We start from the raw sequence: 21,038 nt of genomic DNA, 5'->3' as shown, positions 1-21,038 counted from the left end.
AGAACATAGAGTTTAGAACAGAGTATAGAACATAAAGTATGGAACATAGAACATAAAGTATGGAACATAAAGTATAGAACATAGAGTTTAGAACAGAGTATAGAACATAAAGTATGGAACATAAAGTATAGAACATAGAGTTTAGAACAGAGTATAGAACATAAAGTATGGAACATAAAGTATAGAACATAGAGTTTAGAACATAGAGTTTAGAACATAGAGTTTAGAACATAAAGTATAGAACATAAAGTATAGAACATAGAGTTTAGAACATAAAGTATAGAACATAAAGTATAGAACATAGAATGTAGACTGTAGAAGTCTACATCAGTCTCCTTAGATACTATGCTATAAGTGTCTTCCATCCTGATAAAGAGTGTGTCTCTACTTACCAGACTTTGGTCGTTCGTCAATCTCAGCGTAGATGTCAGATCCTGAATAATGGATAATATTTGATGATGTCAGTTTGTGTTAAAAACAGATGGGTCAACTAGAAAACATACAGTGTAGCCCTGCCCCTACAGTACTAGTTTCAAACAATTCAAAACAGTCACATTAATGCACAAATTATTCATAATATTTGTAAAACAAATACGAAGTCAGTCGTGGTAGATGAAAACTCACCCATGCTATATCTGAAGGAGTCCGTGTTCTCCGTTTGACTACAGTGGGAGGAGAGACAGCAAGAGGAGGAGAGGAGAGGATCATCAATCCTGGGTTTGAGGTAGCTCCTCAATACACCAGGCACACTGTTACAGTAACACTGCCTGTCTCTATGATACATCTACAGTGCCTTGCGAAAGTATTCGGCCCCCTTGAACTTTGCAACCTTTTGCCACATTTCAGGCTTCAAACATAAAGATATAAAACTGTATTTTTTGTGAAGAATCAACAACAAGTGGGACACAATCATGAAGTGGAACGACATTTATTGGATATTTCAAACTTTTTTAACAAATCAAAAACTGAAAAATTGGGCGTGCAAAATTATTCAGCCCCTTTACTTTCAGTGCAGCAAACTCTCTCCAGAAGTTCAGTGAGGATCTCTGAATGATCCAATGTTGACCTAAATGACTAATGATGATAAATACAATCCACCTGTGTGTAATCAAGTCTCCGTATAAATGCACCTGCACTGTGATAGTCTCAGAGGTCCGTTAAAAGCGCAGAGAGCATCATGAAGAACAAGGAACACACCAGGCAGGTCCGATATACTGTTGTGAAGAAGTTTAAAGCCGGATTTGGATACAAAAAGATTTCCCAAGCTTTAAACATCCCAAGGAGCACTGTGCAAGCGATAATATTGAAATGGAAGGAGTATCAGACCACTGCAAATCTACCAAGACCTGGCCGTCCCTCTAAACTTTCAGCTCATACAAGGAGAAGACTGATCAGAGATGCAACCAAGAGGCCCATGATCACTCTGGATGAACTGCAGAGATCTACAGCTGAGGTGGGAGACTCTGTCCATAGGACAACAATCAGTCGTATATTGCACAAATCTGGCCTTTATGGAAGAGTGGCAAGAAGAAAGCCATTTCTTAAAGATATCCATAAAAAGTGTTGTTTAAAGTTTGCCTACCAAGACACTGCCTGTCTCTATGATACATCTGTCTGACAGCATCATGTCCAGTAACACTGCCTGTCTCTATGAAACATCTATCTGACAGCATCATGTCTAGTAACACTGCCTGTCTCTATGATACATCTATCTGACAGCATCATGTCTAGTTACACTGCCTGTCTCTATGATACATCTATCTGACAGCATCATGTCTAGTAACACTGCCTGTCTCTGTGATACATCTATCTGACAGCATCATGTCTAGTAACACTGCCTGTCTCTGTGATACATCTATCTGACAGCATCATGTCTAGTAACACTGCCTGTCTCTGTGATACTTCTATCTGACAGCATCATGTCTAGTAACACTGCCTGTCTCTAAGATACATCTATCTGACAGCATCATGTCTAGTAACACTGCCTGTCTCTATGATACATCTATCTGACAGCATCATGTCTAGTAACACTGCCTGTCTCTATGATACATCTATCTGACAGCATCATGTCTAGTAACACTGCCTGTCTCTGTGATACATCTATCTGACAGCATCATGTCTAGTAACACTGCCTGTCTCTGTGATACATCTATCTGACAGCATCATGTCTAGTAACACTGCCTGTCTCTGTGATACATCTATCTGACAGCATCATGTCTAGTAACACTGCCTGTCTCTGTGATACATCTATCTGACAGCATCATGTCTAGTAACACTGCCTGTCTCTGTGATACATCTATCTGACAGCATCATGTCTAGTAACACTGCCTGTCTCTATGATACATCTATCTGACAGCATCATGTCCAGTAACACTGCCTGTCTCTGTGATACATCTATCTGACAGCATCATGTCTAGTAACACTGCCTGTCTCTATGATACATCTATCTGACAGCATCACATCTAGTAACACTGCCTGTCTCTATGATACATCTATCTGACAGCATCATGTCTAGTAACACAGATGTATCACAGAGACATGCAATCTGACAGCATCATGCCCAGTGCATCCCATGTTTCAACAAGTACTAAATATTCCAGTTTAGTTTCAGCAAAACGACTTGTTATGGAAATGACACAAAAGCCCAAAATATTAAGCCTTGTTCAAGAGAAAGTGAATCCACTCACTTCGTGGGAAGGTCTGGCAGGGAACTTCGTAAATTGGCATCTGTGGAGTCACATGAGAAGTCACATTGGTTCAATAGACTTACGAGGGATGAGAAAATGGTATTAGACCGTTGTGATGCACTCTTTCAGTGTTTCCCCCCTGGTGCTTCTCCTACCATAAAATGCTCAGGGCCGGGACTTCCTGTCCCCCTTACCTTTGTTTGGTCTAGCGATGAACGACTCGTCAGTGGCGTGCTCAGAGCGGCAGTAACCGTCAATAAGGTCCACCATGTTTTCTGCCATCGCAAACTTAGTCACATTGATAGACAGAGGCTGACGAAGAAGATACAAACCATTCACGTCAATGACAATAACTGCAATTATAATCACATTACAAACACTATACAAACATTATAATGTCATAGGGGTGATAGACCGATAGGCTTTCAGGGCAAAATATTTAATTAAGATGCAGGCTTTTAACTCAACGATCACATCAATCAAAATGTTTTGTAAAAAAAAAGACTTACGGACACAGCTCTCTAGTTAGAATTCAGAGCCTGTATTCATTATGTCTCTAGTTAGAATTCAGAGCCTGTATTCATAATGTTAGAATGTTAGAATTCAGAGCCTGTATTCATTATGTTAGAATGTTAGAATTCAGAGCCTGTATTCATTATGTTAGAATGTTAGAATTCAGAGCCTGTATTCATTATGTCTCTAGTTAGAATTCAGAGCCTGTATTCATAATGTTAGAATTCAGAGCCTGTATTCATTATGTCTCTAGTTAGGATTCAGAGCCTGTATTCATAATGTTAGAATGTTAGAATTCAGAGCCTGTATTCATTATGTTAGAATTCAGAGCCTGTATTCATTATGTTAGAATGTTAGAATTCAGAGCCTGTATTCATTATGTTAGAATGTTAGAATTCAGAGCCTGTATTCATTATGTTAGAATGTTAGAATTCAGAGCCTGTATTCATTATGTCTCTAGTTAGAATTCAGAGCCTGTATTCATAATGTTAGAATTCAGAGCCTGTATTCATTATGTCTCTAGTTAGAATTCAGAGCCTGTATTCATAATGTTAGAATGTTAGAATTCAGAGCCTGTATTCATTATGTTAGAATGTTAGAATTCAGAGCCTGTATTCATTATGTTAGAATGTTAGAATTCAGAGCCTGTATTCATTATGTTTCTAGTTAGAATTCAGAGCCTGTATTCATTGTGTCTCTAGTTAGAATTCAGAGCCTGTATTCATTATGTATCTAGTTAGAATTCAGAGCCTGTATTCATTATTATTATTATTATTATTTTTTTTTCACCTTTATTTAACCAGGTAGGCAAGTTGAGAACAAGTTCTCATTTACAATTTGCGACCTGGCCAAGATAAAGCAAAGCAGTTCGACACATACAACGACACAGTTACACATGGAGTAAAACAAACATACAGTCAATAATACACAGTGAAACAAGTATATCTCCGATGTGAGCAAATGAGGTGAGATAAAGGAGGTAAAGGCAAAAAAGGCCATGGTGGCAAAGTAAATACAATATAGCAAATGAAACACTGGAATGGTAGATTTGCAATGTGCAAAGTAGAAATAAAAAAATAATGGGGTGCAAAGGAGTAAAATAAATCAATTAAATTAAATACAGTAGGGGAAAGAGGTAGTTGTTTGGGCTAAAATATAGGTGGGCTAATGTACAGGTGCAGTAATCTGTGAGCTGCTCTGACAGTTGGTGCTTAAAGCTATTGAGGAGATTATGTCTCTAGTCAGAATTCAGAGCCTGTATTCATTACGTCTCGAGTCAGATTTCAGAGCCTGTATTCATAATGTTAGAATGTTAGAATTCAGAGCCTGTATTCATAATGTTAGAATGTTAGAATTCAGAGCCTATATTCATAATGTTAGAATGTTAGAATTCAGAGCCTGTATTCATTGTGTCAGAATGTTAGAATTCAGAGCCTGTATTCATTATGTCTCTAGTCAGAATTCAGAGCCTGTATTTCATGCCTCTAGTCAGAATTCAGAGCCTGTATTCATTAAATGCCTCTAGTCAGAATTCAGAGCCTGTATTCATAATGTTAGAATGTTAGAATTCAGAGCCTTTTCATAATGTTAGAATGTTAGAATTCAGAGCCTGTTTTCATAATGTTAGTGTCAGGATTTGCCAGGGTTGTTCCGGGTTTTGGTCACTAGATGCCCCCATTGTGCTTTTTGACCTTATGTTTTTCCCTTGTTCCCCATTATTATTTGCACCTGTGCCTCGCTTTCCCCCTGATTGTATTTAAACCCTTAGTTTCCCTCAGTTCTGTGCTCTGTGTTTGTATGTTAGCACCCAGCCTAGTGTTCTGTGTATTCTTGTCTACCATTCCGGTGGATGCTCTTGTGGAATTCTGTTTTTGTTTTTGAGGATCTCTTAAGGCTTTTTGTGCTATTCCTACCACCTTTTGATTTACTATTTTTGTATTGAAGGACTTCTCCTTTTTACTTTATTAAATACACCGTCTTAAGTACTGCTGTGTCTGCCTCATCTTCTGGGTTCTGCTGACTATCTTCGTGGCTCAGTTGGTTAAGTGACTGTTTCTCACTCCGGAGACCCAGGTTCGTAACCGTGTCCTGACAGTTAGAATGTTAGAATTCCGAGCCTGTATTCATAATGTTAGAATGTTAGAATTCAGAGCCTTTTCATAAATGTTAGAATGTTAGAATTCAGAGCCTTTTCATAATGTTAGAATGTTAGAATTCAGAGCCTATATTCATAATGTTAGAATGTTAGAATTCAGAGCCTGTATTCATAATGTTAGAATTCAGAGCCTGTATTCATAATGTTAGAATGTTAGAATTCAGAGCCTGTATTCATTATGTCTAGTTAGAATTCAGAGCCTGTATTCATAATGTTAGAATGTTAGAATTCAGAGCCTGTATTCATTATGTCTCTAGTTAGAATTCAGAGCCTGTATTCATTACGTCTCTAGTCAGAATTCAGAGCCTGTATTCATTACGTCTCTAGTCAGAATTCAGAGCCTGTATTCATAATGTTAGAATGTTAGAATTCAGAGCCTTTTCATAATGTTAGAATGTTAGAATTCAGAGCCTTTTCATAATGTTAGAATTCAGAGCCTTTTCATAATGTTAGAATGTTAGAATTCAGAGCCAGTATTCATAATGTTAGAATGTTAGAATTCAGAGCCTGTATGCATTATGTCTCAGAGTAGTTGTGCTGATCTAGGATCAGGTTCATACAACCTTTTTCATTGTGATCTAAGATCAGGTCCCCACTGTCCATATAACCTTATTCATTACGATCTAAAAGGCAATACTGTTCCTATATCAGCAGTCCTACTCCGAGTCTCTTTGTGAATGTTGGCCCAGGCCTCACTATCTTGTTTTACTTGACTGACTCGGTCCATGTTCTGATTAAGCAGTACTAATACACGTTTTCTTTATCTATTTTAATGTGTACCTGTCTGGCTCCGTCTATGTCCAGGTTGAGGAGGGCTTTTGCCGTCACTCTGAGATGAACACTTGATGCTCTTGATCTGTTTGAAATCCGAGACACACAGGCTGGTGGGGATAAGAGAGACACAATTAAATGATACACTTATCAGCCACAGGTGTAGGGTAAAGGTTAACACGGGAAACAGGACTCCGCGACAGGACTCCGGGCGACAGGACTCCGGGCAACAGGACTCCGGGCAACAGGACTCCCGGGCGACAGGACTCCCGGGGACAGGACTCCGGGACAGGACTCCGGGGACAGGACTCCCAGGGACAGGACTCCCGGGGACAGGACAACCGGGGACAGGACTCCCGGGGACAGGACTCCCGGGAACATGACTCTCGGCGACAGGACAACCGGGGAAGGCACAGTGCATGAGGTGTCCCTACGGACCCTGGTTCGATCCCGGGCTGTATCACCAGCTGTGATCAGGAGTCCCATAGGGCGGAGCACAATTGCCGCAGCGTCGTCCGGGTTAAGGGAAGGTTTGGCCGGTAGGGACCTACTAGGCTCATTGCGCTCTAGCGATGCCTTGTGGTGCGGAGCCTGCAGGCTGGGACCTCGTAGTCAGTTGAACAGTGTTTCCTCCGACATTGGTGCATCTGGCTTCCAGGTTATTAAGCGGGCGGATGCTAAAGAAGCGTGGTTTGGCGGGTCATGTTTCGTAGGATGCAAGACTCAACCTTTGCCTCCAGAGACCATTGAGGAGTTGCAGCGATGAGACAATTACGAAATTGGGGAGAAAAGGATGGTGAAATAAATAACTATTGGGGGTCCTGTGGGATTCTGGTTCTAGGACCAAGTTTGGGACAGGACAGTACTAGTTATAAACAGTTTTTTGTGTGTGTTTTTGGGGGAGAATATGTAATGTGTAGAAGATTTTATTTAAAAACTGTGAATAGGCCTAATATAGTTGACTTAATATTAATAAATTAGTTAATGTAATTTCACTCCTCTTCCATCAGCTCACACTCACGCCTCGCTCCAGTTACAGCCATAGTCACAGCGCAATCACTACTTTACCTCAGATGCCAACGTACAGTCAGTGAATGAATGAATCCTTCAAGAGATGAATTGAGTTCAACCGACTCTGGGTAAGTGGAAGGGCTGCCTTCATTGCCAAACTCTGATAATGTGGTTGTTATCAGCTGTGTGCAGGGCAGGATACTGTCTGGTGAGCGCCGAACAGTAACCAAACGGAGCAGTTGCTATGGCGAGATGATTTTTTTGCATTTGTGATTTGTGTGTAAAATTACCACGGGACGGAGAGTAGTTTCACAGGGACAGAACAGGAAAGTTCAGTCAGGACAGAACGGGAAAAGAATTGACAAGACAGGGACAGGAATGGGTTTTCACTCCGTGTCAACCCCTATACTTTAGACAAAAAGGGTTCCAAAGGGTTCTTTGGCTGTCTCTGTAGGAGAACCCTTTGGTTCTGTAGAACCCTTGGTTCCAGGTAGAACTCTTTTGGGTGCCATGTAGAACCCTCCGTGGAAAGGTTATTACATGGAACTCAAAAGGGTTCTACCTGGAATCAAAAGAGTTCTATCGATGGGTTCTTCAAAGGGTTCTCCTATGGGGATAGCTGCAGAGCAGTTTTGGTTCTAGTTAGCACCTTTTTTTCTAAGAGTGTAGTGCAGGGTGAAGTCACATTTACATTTGCACTATTGTAAAGTGGCTGTTCCACTGATGTCAGAAGGTGAATTCACCAATTTGTAATTCGCTCTGGATAAGAGTTTCTGCTAAATGACTTAAATGTAATGTAAATGTAATTTAGCAGACGCTCTTATCCAGAGCGACTTACAATTAGTGCATTCCTCTTCAGCTAAGTGAGACATATCACAACAGTAGCAAGTACATTTCCCCCACAATGCTCAGTAGATGCTGACTAAGGTTCAGTTTAGCATTTTCCGTACTAATGGTTAATCTGGCACTTGGGGGAAACTTCACCCCGTACCCCACACAGGATGGGGACATGAAGAACAGGAGAATACCTGCCAGAAATCATTCACGACAATGCAATGAAAATGAACAAATAGCAACATATGAAATAGCAGCATGCTTACCTCTGAGTCCATATGGGAGGGTTGGTGAATACCCTGCATGCTTACCTCTGAGTCCATATGGGTGGGTTGGTGAATACCCTGCATGCTTACCTCTGAGTCTATATGGGAGGGTTGGTGAATACCCTGCATGCTTACCTCTGAGTCTATATGGGAGGGTTGGTGAATGCCCTGCATGCTTACTTCTGAGTCTTTATGGGTTGGTGAATACCATGCATGCTTACCTCTGAGTCTATATGGGTGGGTTGGTGAATACCCTGCATGCTTACCGCTGAGTCTATATGGGTGGGTTGGTGAATACCCTGCATGCTTACCTCTGAGTCTATATGGGAGGTTTGGTGAATGCCCTGCATGCTTACCGCTGAGTCTATATGGGTGAATACCCTGCATGCTTACCTCTGAGTCTATATGGGAGGGTTGACGAATGCCCTGCATGCTTATCTCTGAGTCTTTATGTGAGGGTTGGTGAATACCCTGCATGCTTACCTCTGAGTCTATATGGGTGGGTTGGTGAATACCCTGCATGCTTACCGCTGAGTCTATATGGGTTGGTGAATACCCTGCATGCTTACCTCTGAGTCTATATGGGAGGGTTGGTGAATGCCCTGCATGCTTACTTCTGAGTCTTTATGGGTTGGTGAATACCCTGCATTCTTACCTCTGAGTCTATATGTGAGGGTTGGTGATTGCCCTGCATGCTTACCTCTGAGTCTATATGGGTGGGTTGGTGAATGCCCTGCATGCTTACCGCTGAGTCTATATGGGAGGGTTGGTGAATGCCCTGCATGCTTACTTCTGAGTCTTTATGGGTTGGTGAATACCATGCATGCTTACCTCTGAGTCTATATGGGAGGGTTGGTGAATGCCCTGCATGCTTACTTCTGAGTCTTTATGGGTTGGTGAATACCCTGCATTCTTACCTCTGAGTCTATATGGGTGGGTTGGTGAATACCCTGCATGCTTACCTCTGAGTCTATATGTGAGGGTTGGTGAATGCCCTGCATGCTTACTTCTGAGTCTTTATGGGTTGGTGAATACCCTGCATTCTTACCTCTGAGTCTATATGGGTGGGTTGGTGAATACCCTGCATGCTTACCTCTGAGTCTATATGTGAGTGTTGGTGAATGCACTGCATGCTTACTTCTGAGTCTTTATGGGTTGGTGAATACCCTGCATTCTTACCTCTGAGTCTATATGGGGGGGTTGGTGAATACCCTGCATGCTTACCTCTGAGTCTATATTTGAGGGTTGGTGAATGCCCTGCATGCTTACCTCTGAGTCTATATGTGAGTGTTGGTGAATGCACTGCATGCTTACCGCTGAGTCTTTATGGGTTGGTGAATACCCTGCATGCTTATCACTGAGTCTTTATGGGTTGGTGAATACCCTGCATGCTTACATCTGAGTCTATATGGGAGGGTTGGTGAATACCCTGCATGCTTACCGCTGAGTCTTTGTGGGTGGGTGAATGCCCTGCATGCTACCGCTGAGTCTTTATGGAGGTTGGCTAATGCCCTGCATGCTTACCGCTGAGTCTTTATGGGAGGTTGGTGAATGCCCTGCATGCTTACCTCTGAGTCTATATGGGAGGGTTGGTGAATACCCTGCATGCTTACCTCTGAGTCTATATGGGAGGGCTGGTGAATACCCTGCATGCTTACCTCTGAGTCTTTATGGGAGGGTTGGTGAATACCCTGCATGCTTACTCTGAGTCTTTATGGGAGGGTTGGTGAATGCCCTGCATGCTTACCGCTGAGTCTTTATGGGTGCGTTGGCGAATACCCCTGGCTCCAATCACCAGCTCCACTGACAGACTCCAACCTTGCTGTGGACAAAGAGTGGGGTTGCAACATAACTTTCATGTCTTGACAAACTTCAGACTCATACAATATTTTCTGTGAAGTGAGCCGTGAGAAAAGGAAAACCCAGAGCATGTCTAATTGTCGATTATTGCATCATTTGTGGTGCAGTGATCCAAAAGTATGATCAGGAAATGATCAGGAAAATGAGATGATAGGTTTTTACTGCGCACTCAGACAGGACCTCACTCAGGTATTTACTGTGTCCTGACAGGACCTCACCAGGTATTTACTGTGTACTGACAGGACCTCACTCAGGCATTTACTGTGTACTGACAGGACCTACTCAGGTATTTACTGTGTACTGACAGGACCTCACTCAGGTATTTACTGTGTACTGACAGGACCTCACTCAGGTATTTACTGTGTACTGACAGGACCTCACTCAGGTATTTACTGTGTCCTGACAGGACCTCACCAGGTATTTACTGTGTCCTGACAGGACCTCATACTGACAGGACCTCACTCAGGTATTTACTGTGTACTGACAGGACCTCACTCAGGTATTTACTGTGTACTGACAGGACCTCACTCAGGTATTTACTGTGTCCTGACAGGACCTCACCAGGTATTTACTGTGTCCTGACAGGACCTCACCAGATATTTACTGTGTACTGACAGGACCTCACCAGATATTTACTGTGTACTGACAGGACCTCACTCAGGTATTTACTGTGTACTGACAGGACCTCACTCAGGTATTTACTGTGTACTGACAGGACTCACCAGGCATTTACTGTGTACTGACAGGACCTCACTCAGGTATTTACTGTGTACTGACAGGACCTCACTCAGGTATTTACTGTGTACTGACAGGACCTCACTCAGGTATTTACTGTGTACTGACAGGACCTCACTCAGGTATTTACTGTGTACTGACAGGACCTCACTCAGATATTTACTGTGTACTGACAGGACCTCATACTGACAGGACCTCACTCAGGTATTTACTGTGTCCTGACAGGACCTCACTCAGGTATTTACTGTGTCCTGACAGGACCTCATACTGACAGGACCTCACTCAGGTATTTACTGCGTACTGACAGGATCTCACTCAGATATTTACTTTGTACTGACAGGACCTCATACTGACAGGACCTCACTCAGATATTTACTGTGTACTGACAGGACCTCACTCAGGTATTTACTGTGTACTGACAGGACCTCACTCAGGTATTTACTGTGTACTGACAGGACCTCACTCAGGTATTTACTGTGTACTGACAGGACCTCACTCAGGTATTTACTGTGTACTGACAGTACCTCACTCAGGTATTTACTGTGTACTGACAGGACCTCACTCAGGTATTTACTGTGTACTGACAGGACCTCACTCAGGTATTTACTGTGTACTGACAGGACCTCACTCAGGTATTTACTGTGTACTGACAGTACCTCACTCAGGTATTTACTGTGTACTGACAGGACTCACTCAGGTATTTACTGTGTACTGACAGGACCTCACTCAGGTATTTACTGTGTACTGACAGGACCTCACTCAGGTATTTACTGTGTACTGACAGGACCTCACTCAGGTATTTACTGTGTACTGACAGTACCTCACTCAGGTATTTACTGCGTACTGACAGTACCTCACTCAGGTATTTACTGCGTACTGACAGTATCTCACTCAGGTATTTACTGTGTACTGACAGGACCTCACTCAGATATTTACTGTGTACTGACAGGACCTCACTCAGGTATTTACTGTGTACTGACAGGACCTCACTCAGGTATTTACTGTGTACTGACAGGACCTCACTCAGATATTTACTGTGTACTGACAGGACCTCATACTGACAGGACCTCACTCAGGTATTTACTGTGTCCTGACAGGACCTCATACTGACAGGACCTCACTCAGGTATTTACTGTGTACTGACAGGACCTCACTCAGGTATTTACTGTGTACTGACAGGACCTCACTCAGGTATTTACTGTGTACTGACAGGACCTCACTCAGGTATTTACTGTGTACTGACAGGACCTCACTCAGGTATTTACTGCGTACTGACAGCATCTCACTCAGGTATTTACTGTGTACTGACAGGACCTCACCAGATATTTACTGTACTGACAGGACCTCATACTGACAGGACCTCACTCAGGTATTTACTGTGTCCTGACAGGACCTCATACTGACAGGACCTCACTCAGGTATTTACTGCGTACTGACAGTACCTCACTCAGGTATTTACTGCGTACTGACAGTATCTCACTCAGGTATTTACTGTGTACTGACAGGATCTCACTCAGATATTTACTTTGTACTGACAGGACCTCATACTGACAGGACCTCACTCAGATATTTACTGTGTACTGACAGGACCTCACTCAGGTATTTACTGTGTACTGACAGGACCTCACTCAGGTATTTACTGTGTACTGACAGGACCTCACCCAGGTATTTACTGTGTACTGACAGGACCTCACTCAGGTATTTACTGTGTACTGACAGGACCTCACTCAGATATTTACTGTGTACTGACAGGATCACTCAGGTATTTACTGTGTACTGACAGGACCTCACTCAGGTATTGACTGTGTACTGACAGGACCTCATACTGACAGGACCTCACTCAGATATTTACTGTGTCCTGACAGGACCTCACTCAGGTATTTACTGTGTCCTGACAGGACCTCACTCAGGTATTTACTGTGTCCTGACAGGACCTCACTCAGGTATTGACTGTGTACCGACTGCAAATACCTGAGCGGCCCCTTCCAAATTGTATTGTTTGTAAAGTCAACAGCAACACGAACCACCAGTTCGCAGGGGAAGACCTCTCATCAACGTTGATGAATTCAGTGAGTGTTTTGAAGAAGCGAACCATACACTCCTCCTCCTTCAGAGTAGCGTACTGCTGGAAGGTCTGGGTGATCAGCTTCCGGAGAGGACGAGACTGGGACAGAACATCACAACATTTTCATAACCCTATTTTAACTATGATGTCAAATAGTAAACAGCACGGTAAACGACGCTGCCAGCATAGAAATGATCAGAATTATTCAAAAATTACCAGAAATGATCAGAAATTAACAGAAATGATCAGAAATTATCAGAAATTCTCCTTGCTGAAATAATAATTACAGCTAGGCTCATTATTAAAAACTTTGTAGAAACTTCCGATAACATGTTGAACGATCATGTAGAAATCAAAATTCATAAATGTACCTTCATGCTGTCAATGAGCTCCTGTGGGAAGAACAGGTTCAGCCCCACGTCCTTCCTTCATTGGTCAAAATAAATCACATTCAGAGAGACCAGTTAGATTAAAACAACCAATCAAACCAACGTGATAGAAAAGTTAGGTAAAAAAACAACCAATCAAACCAGTGATAGAAAAGTTAGGTAAAAAACCAACCAATCAAACCAATGTGATAGAAAAGTTAGGTAAAAAACCAACCAATCAAACCAATGTGATAGAAAAGTTAGGTAATAAACCAACCAATCAAACCAACGTGATAGAAAAGTTAGGTAAAAAACCAACCAATCAAACCAATGTGATAGAAAAGTTAGGTAATAAACCAACCAATCAAACCAACGTGATAGAAAAGGTAGGTAAATGAAGGTTGCTACCAACAGACATGTAAAATGTAAGTACTTACTCTAGTAACTCAAAGTTGGACTTCTTCTCCAAACCTTTAGCGTTCATGTCTTTATAAAACCTCCTGAGGACCAAGCAGATAAACATTGTTTTATTTGAACCGACTCAGTGATGTTTCCCTGCTTTTTTTTTATATATATATTTTTGTTTAAAGATCCTATTAAAATGTTCTGTATGGTGGAGGAAAAGCTTATAAGCATTTCACTGTATCGTTTACACCCATTGTATTCTGTCATGTGACAAATAAACGTGAATTAGAACAGCGTGACATACGAGGCTCTACTACGGACAAGCCCACTGTGACGTTGATGGCGTCTACACATTAACAAGAGGATGCATACAAGAGGATACATACAAGAGGATACATACAAGAGGATACATAAGGATTACAAGAGGATACATACAAGAGGATACATAAGGATTGCAAGAGGATACATACAAGAGGATACATAAGGATTGCAAGAGGATACATACAAGAGGATACATAAGGATACAAGAGGATACATACAAGAGGATGCATAAGGATACAAGAGGATACATACAAGAGGATACATAATGATACAAGAGGATACATACAAGAGGATACATAAGTATACAAGATGATACATACAAGAGGATACATGAGGATACATACAAGAGGATACATAAGGATACAAGAGGATACATACAAGAGGATGCATAAGGATACAAGAGGATACATACAAGAGGATGCATAAGGATACAAGAGGATACATACAAGAGGATACATAAGGATACAAGAGGATACATACAAGAGGATACATACAAGAGGATACATAAGGATACAAGAGGATACATACAAGAGGATACATACAAGAGGATACATAAGGATACATACAAGAGGATACATAAGGATACAAGAGGATACATACAAGAGGATACATAAGGATACAAGAGGCTACATACAAGAGGATACATAAGGATACATAAGGATACAAGAGGATATATACAAAAGGATACATAAGGATACAAGAGGATACATACAAGAGGATACATAAGGATACATAAGGATACAAGAGGATACATACAAGAGGATACATACAAGAGGATACATAAGGATACAAGAGGATACATACAAGAGGATACATACAAGAGGATACATAAGGATACAAGAGGATACATACAAGAGGATACATAAGGATACATAAGGATACAAGAGGATACATACAAGAGGATACATAAGGATTACAAGAGGATACATACAAGAGGATACATAAGGATACAAGAGGATACATACAAGAGGATACATACAAGAGGATACATAAGGATACAAGAGGATACATACAAGAGGATACATAAGGATTACAAGAGGATACATACAAGAGGATACATAAGGATACAAGAGGATACATACAAGAGGATACATAAGGATACAAGAGGATACATACAAGAGGATACATAAGGAAAGCCCAACCTCACCTGATCTCCAGACAGCCCAGCTGCAGGGCCATCCCGTCACTGACCTTACTGGCATGGTACTGCATGTAGTCACTACGCACCTAACACAGACAATATCGAGAGAACACGTTCATTGTTATCTACATGTAGTCACTACGCACCTAACACAGGCAATATCGAGAGAACACGTTCATCATCACATGTAGTCACTACACACCTAACACAGGCAATATCGAGAGAACACGTTCATTGTTATCTACATGTAGTCACTACGCACCTAACACAGGCAATATCGAGAGAACACGTTCATTGTTATCTACATGTAGTCACTACGCACCTAACACAGGCAATATCGAGAGAACTCTTTCATTGTTATCTACATGTAGTCACTACACACCTAACACAGGCAATATCGAGAGAACACGTTATTAACTGTTATGAAGTCACTCAGCCTGGTCTCATAGTCTAGACGTAACATAGTACATGTAAATCCGGGACACTTCATATTAGTATGGTATGTTATGTTTGCTGTTAATATACAAAGACAGATGGCTTAAACCAAAGTAGGGTGGTTGGTTGGGTTAGATGGGTAGTGTATAACGTGAACGCCTAGCAATCCAAAAGGTCCCATCATGGACAACTTTATATAATTAGCCATTTTTCAACTACTTACTACTTTTTAGCAACTTTGCAACCACTTAGCATGTCAGCTAACCCTTCCTCTAACTATAACCTTAACCTTTTAATCTAACTCCTAAACTTAGGAGTTAGATTAAGCCTAACTAAACCTAGCTAATGTTAGCCACCTAGCTAGAATTCATAACATATACATTTTTGCAAATTCTTTAACATATAATGTGAATTGTAAGTTGTAACATATCATATGAAATGGGTGACGGACATCCACAAATGAATACATACCATACGAAACGTAACATGTAATATTAAACCGAGTGTCTCGGATTTACTTACACAATAATAAGAAGTGCTCTGAGACCAGGTTGCGTAACTATGCATCTACAGTACTACCACAAGTTCAATACAACAGACAACAGAAAACAGTGAATTATCACTGACGATGAAGTTCTGGAAATTAGTCATGTGTTCTCTACATCAACAGAGCAGTTAATGTGCTCTGGCATAGAGTACTAATGTGTTCTCTACATAGAGTATTAATGTGTTCTCTACATAGAGTACTAATGTGTTCTCTACATAGTCAGAGTATTAATGTGTTCTCTACATAGTCCGAGTATTAATGTGTTCTCTACACCGTCAGAGTACTAATGTGTTCTCTACATAGTCAGAGTATTAATGTGTTCTCTACATAGAGTACTAATGTGTTCTCTACATAGAGTATTAATGTGTTCTCTACATCGTCAGAGTATTAATGTGTTCTCTACATAGAGTACTAATGTGTTCTCTACATAGTCAGAGTATTAATGTGTTCTCTACATAGAGTATTAATGAGTTCTCTACATAGAGTATTAATGTGTTCTCTACATAGTCAGAGTATTAATGTGTTCTCTACATAGTCAGAGTATTAATGTGTTCTCTACATAGTCAGAGTATTAATGTGTTCTCCACATAGAGTATTAATGTGTTCTCTACATAGTCAGAGTATTAATGTGTTCTCTACATAGAGTATTAATGTGTTCTCTACATAGAGTATTAATGTGTTCTCTACATAGTCAGAGTATTAATGTGTTCTCTACATAGAGTATTAATGTGTTCTCTACATAGAGTATTAATGTGTTCTCTACATAGAGTACTAATGTGTTCTCTACATAGAGTACTAATGTGTTCTCTACATAGAGTATTAATGTGTTCTCTACATAGAGTACTAATGTGTTCTCTACATAGTCCGAGTATTAATGTGTTCTCTACATAGAGTACTAATGTGTTCTCTAGATAGAGTACTAATGTGTTCTCTACATAGAGTACTAATGTGTTCTCTACATAGAGTATTAATGTGTTCTCTACATAGTCAGAGTACTAATGTGTTCTCTACATAGAGTACTAATGTGTTCTCTACATAGTCAGAGTACTAATGTGTTATCTACATAGTCAGAATATTAATGTGCTCTCTACATAGAGTATTCATGTGTTCTCTACATAGAGTATTAATGTGTTCTCTACATAGTCAGAGTATTAATGTGTTCTCTACATAGTCAGAGTATTGATGTGTTCTCTACATAGAGTATTAATGTGTTCTCTACATAGTCAGAGTATTGATGTGTTCTCTACATAGAGTATTAATGTGTTCTCTACATAGTCAGAGTATTAATGTGTTCTCTGCATAGTCAGAGTATTAATGTGTTCTCTACATAGTCAAAGTATTAATGTGCTCTCTACATAGAGTACTAATGTGTTCTCTACATAGTCAGAGTACAGCTTGCTGCCTACTGTACCTGTTGATAGAAATACAGCAGTGTAGTACTGTCTTCTTTAAACTTTTCCAGGAAGTTGACTGGAATGTAGCGGACTCTCAGGTCATACCTGTGGAGAGATGAAAATAACCATACTTCAGAGTAGCAGTCTTCAACTGATGAACGTAACTCTGCTTTAGAGTAGCAGTCTACAACTGATGAACTACCCATATTTTAGACCAGGAGTCTACAACTGATGAACGACCCATATTTTAGACCAGGAGTCTACAACTGATGAACGACCCATATTTTAGACCAGGAGTCTACAACTGATGAACGACCCATATTTTAGAGTAGGAGTCTACAACTGATGAACGACCCATATTTTAGACCAGGAGTCTACAACTGATGAATCACCCATATTTTTAGACCAGGAGTCTACAACTGATGAACGACCCATATTTTAGACCAGGAGTCTACAACTGATGAAGCGACCCATATTTTAGAGTAGGAGTCTACAACTGATGAGCGACCCATATTTTAGACCAGGAGTCTACAACTGATGAACGACCCATATTTTAGAGTAGGAGTCTACAGCTGATGAACGACCCATATTTTAGACCAGAGTCTACAGCTGATGAACGACCCATATTTTAGAGTAGGAGTCTACAACTGATGAACGACCCATATTTTTAGAGTAGAGTCTACAACTGATGAACGACCCATATTTTAGACCAGGAGTCTACAACTGATGAACGACCCATATTTTAGAGTAGGAGTCTACAGCTGATAACCACCCATATTTTAGACCAGGAGTCTACAGCTGATGAAGCGACCCATATTTTTAGAGTAGAGTCTACAACTGATGAACGACCCATATTTTAGAGTAGGAGTCTACAACTGATGAACGACCCATATTTTTAGTAGCAGTCTTCAACTGATGAACGTACCTCTGCTTTAGAGTAGCAGTCTTCAACTGATGAACGTAACTCTGCTTTAGAGTAGCAGTCTACAACTGATGAACGACCCATATTTTAGAGTAGGAGTCTTCAACCTTTTCTTGGTCAGGGACCCCGTCCCAGGCGAAACCAAAGCGCCACATCAACACTTTATATTTTACAGTGGAGGTTGAAGCAGAAACTTCACTTAAACTACTTTAAACAAGGCTATCGTACATTGGTTCACTTATGCCCTAAAATAAATGTGTTCATACGAGCAGGAATATTGTATATACATTTGTTCATATGGGCAGAATATTGGAAGGCCAAACCGGAAACCCATGGTCCTGATTATACGTTGCTCCACCTCCCCCTCCCTCCTCCCCCCTCCTCTCACCTCCACTCTGCCTCCACGTGCTGACTCTCATAGCGTTGCTCCACCTCCCTCTCCCTCCCTCCCCCCCTCCTCTCACCTCACTCTGCCTCCAAGTGATGACTCTCATAGCGTTGCTCCACCCCTCCCCCTCTCCCTCCTCCCCCTCCTCTCACCTCCACTCTGCCTCCAAGTGATGACTCTCATAGCGTTGCTCCACCTCCCCCCCTCCCTCCTCCCCCCCTCCTCTCACCTCCCTCTGCCTCCAAGTGATGACTCTCATGGCGTTGCTCCACCTCCCCCTCCCTCCTCCCCCCTCCTCTCACCTCCACTCTGCCTCCAAGTGATGACTCTCATAGCGTTGCTCCACCTCCCCCTCCCTCCTCCCCCCTCCTCTCACCTCCACTCTGCCTCCACGTGATGACTCTCTTAGCGTTGCTCCACCTCCTCCTCCCCCCTCCTCTCACCTCCACTCTGCCTCCACGTGATGACTCTCATAGCGTTGCTCCACCTCCCCTCCCTCCTCTTCCCTCCTCTCACCTCCAGGTGCTGACTCTCATAAGCGTTGCTCCACTTCCCCCTCCCTCCTCTCCCCCCTCCTCTCACCTCCACTCTGCCTCCACGTGATGACTCTCATAGTGTTGCTCCACCTCCCCCTCCCTCCTCTCCCCCTCCTCTCACCTCCACGTGATGACTCTCATAGCGTTGCTCCACTTCCCCCTCTCTCCTCTCCCCCCTCCTCTCACCTCCACTCTGCCTCCACGTGATGACTCTCATAGTGTTGCTCCACCTCCCCCTCCTCTCTCCCCCTCCTCTCACCTCCACGTGATGACTCTCATAGCGTTGCTCCACTTCCCTCTCTCCTCTCCCCTCCTCTCACCTCCACTGCCTCCACGTGATGACTCTCATAGTGTTGCTCCACCTCCCTCCCCCTCCTCTCCCCCTCCTCTCACCTCCACGTGCTGACTCTCATGGCGTTGCTCCACTTCCCCCTCTCTCCTCTCCCCCTCCTCTCACCTCCACTCTGCCTCCACGTGATGACTCTCATAGCGTTGCTCCACCTCCCCCTCCCTCCTCCCCCTCCCTCCTCTCACCTCCACTCTGCCTCCACGTGATGACTCTCATAGCATTGCTCCACTTCCCCCCCCCTCCTGTCCCCCCCTCCTCTCCCCCTCCTCTCACCTCCACGTGATGACTCTCCCTTAGCGTTGCTCCACCTCCCCCTCCCTCCCCACATCTCCCCTTCCCCTCCCACCTCCACGTGATGGACTCTCATAGCGTTGCTCCCACTTCCCCCTCCCTCCCTCTCACCCCCTCCTCTCCCCCTCCTCCTCACCTCACTCTGCCTCCAAGTGATGACTCTCATAGCGTTGCTCCACCTCCCCCTCCCCCTCCCCCTCCTCTCACCTCCACTCTGCCTCCCACGTGATGACTCTCATAGCGTTGCTCCACCTCCCCCTCCCTCCTCTTCCCCTCCTCTCCACCTCCACGTGCTGACTCTCATAGCGTTGCTCCACTTCCCCCTCCCTCCTCTCCCCCCCTCCTCTCACCTCCACTCTGCCTCCCACGTGATGACTCTCATAGTGTTGCTCCACCTCCCCCTCCCTCCTCTCCCCCTCCTCTCACCTCCACGTGATGACTCTCATAGCGTTGCTCCACTTCCCCCTCTCTCCTCTCCCCCTCCTCTCACCTCCACTCTGCCTCCACGTGATGACTCTTATAGTGTTGCTCCACCTCCCCCTCCCTCCTCTCCCCTCCTCTCACCTCCACGTGCTGACTCTCATAGCGTTGCTCCACTTCCCCCTCTCCTCTCCCCCTCCCCTCTCACCTCCACTCTGCCTCCACGTGATGACTCTCATAACGTTGCTCCACCTCCCCCTCCCCCTCCTCCCCCTCCCTCACCTCCACTCTGCCTCCACGTGATGACTCTCATAGCGTTGCTCCACTTCCCCTCCCTCCTTCCCCCCCTCCTCTCCCCCTCCTCTCACCTCCACGTGATGACTCTCCTTAGCGTTGCTCCGCCTCCCCCCCTCCTCTCCCCCCTCCTCTCACCTCACTCTGCCTCCACGTGGTGACTCCATAGCGTTGCTCCACCTCCTCCCTCCTCCTCCCTCCCCTCCCCTGCCTCCTCCCTCCTCTCCACCTCCACTCTGCCTCCGTGGAGACTCTCATAGCGTTGCTCCACCTCCCCCCTCTCTCTCCCTCCTCCCCCTGCCTCCTCCCCCTCACTCTCACCTCCACTCT

General features: G+C 43.2%; 1 long non-coding RNA gene and 1 pseudogene across 1 annotated transcript; both read right to left on the bottom strand.

The window, feature by feature from the left end:
• Window positions 1-392: 392 nt before the first annotated feature.
• LOC135535897 (uncharacterized) lies at window positions 393-6,216 on the bottom strand. The gene is made up of 5 exons (XR_010454902.1): window positions 6,136-6,216; window positions 2,882-2,999; window positions 2,688-2,727; window positions 625-662; window positions 393-434 (listed from the first exon to the last, which is right to left on the bottom strand). It is a non-coding gene; the product is annotated as an uncharacterized LOC135535897 (long non-coding RNA).
• Window positions 6,217-6,300: 84 nt separating this feature from the next.
• Window positions 6,301-20,653, bottom strand: LOC135535898 (protein-tyrosine kinase 2-beta-like; annotated as a pseudogene).
• Window positions 20,654-21,038: the final 385 nt, after the last annotated feature.

The sequence above is a fragment of the Oncorhynchus masou genome, unplaced genomic scaffold (genome assembly GCF_036934945.1).
Source record: "Oncorhynchus masou masou isolate Uvic2021 unplaced genomic scaffold, UVic_Omas_1.1 unplaced_scaffold_5288, whole genome shotgun sequence".
Lineage (NCBI taxonomy): Eukaryota > Metazoa > Chordata > Actinopteri > Salmoniformes > Salmonidae > Oncorhynchus > Oncorhynchus masou.
This window is presented reverse-complemented; position numbering and strand designations above follow the sequence as displayed.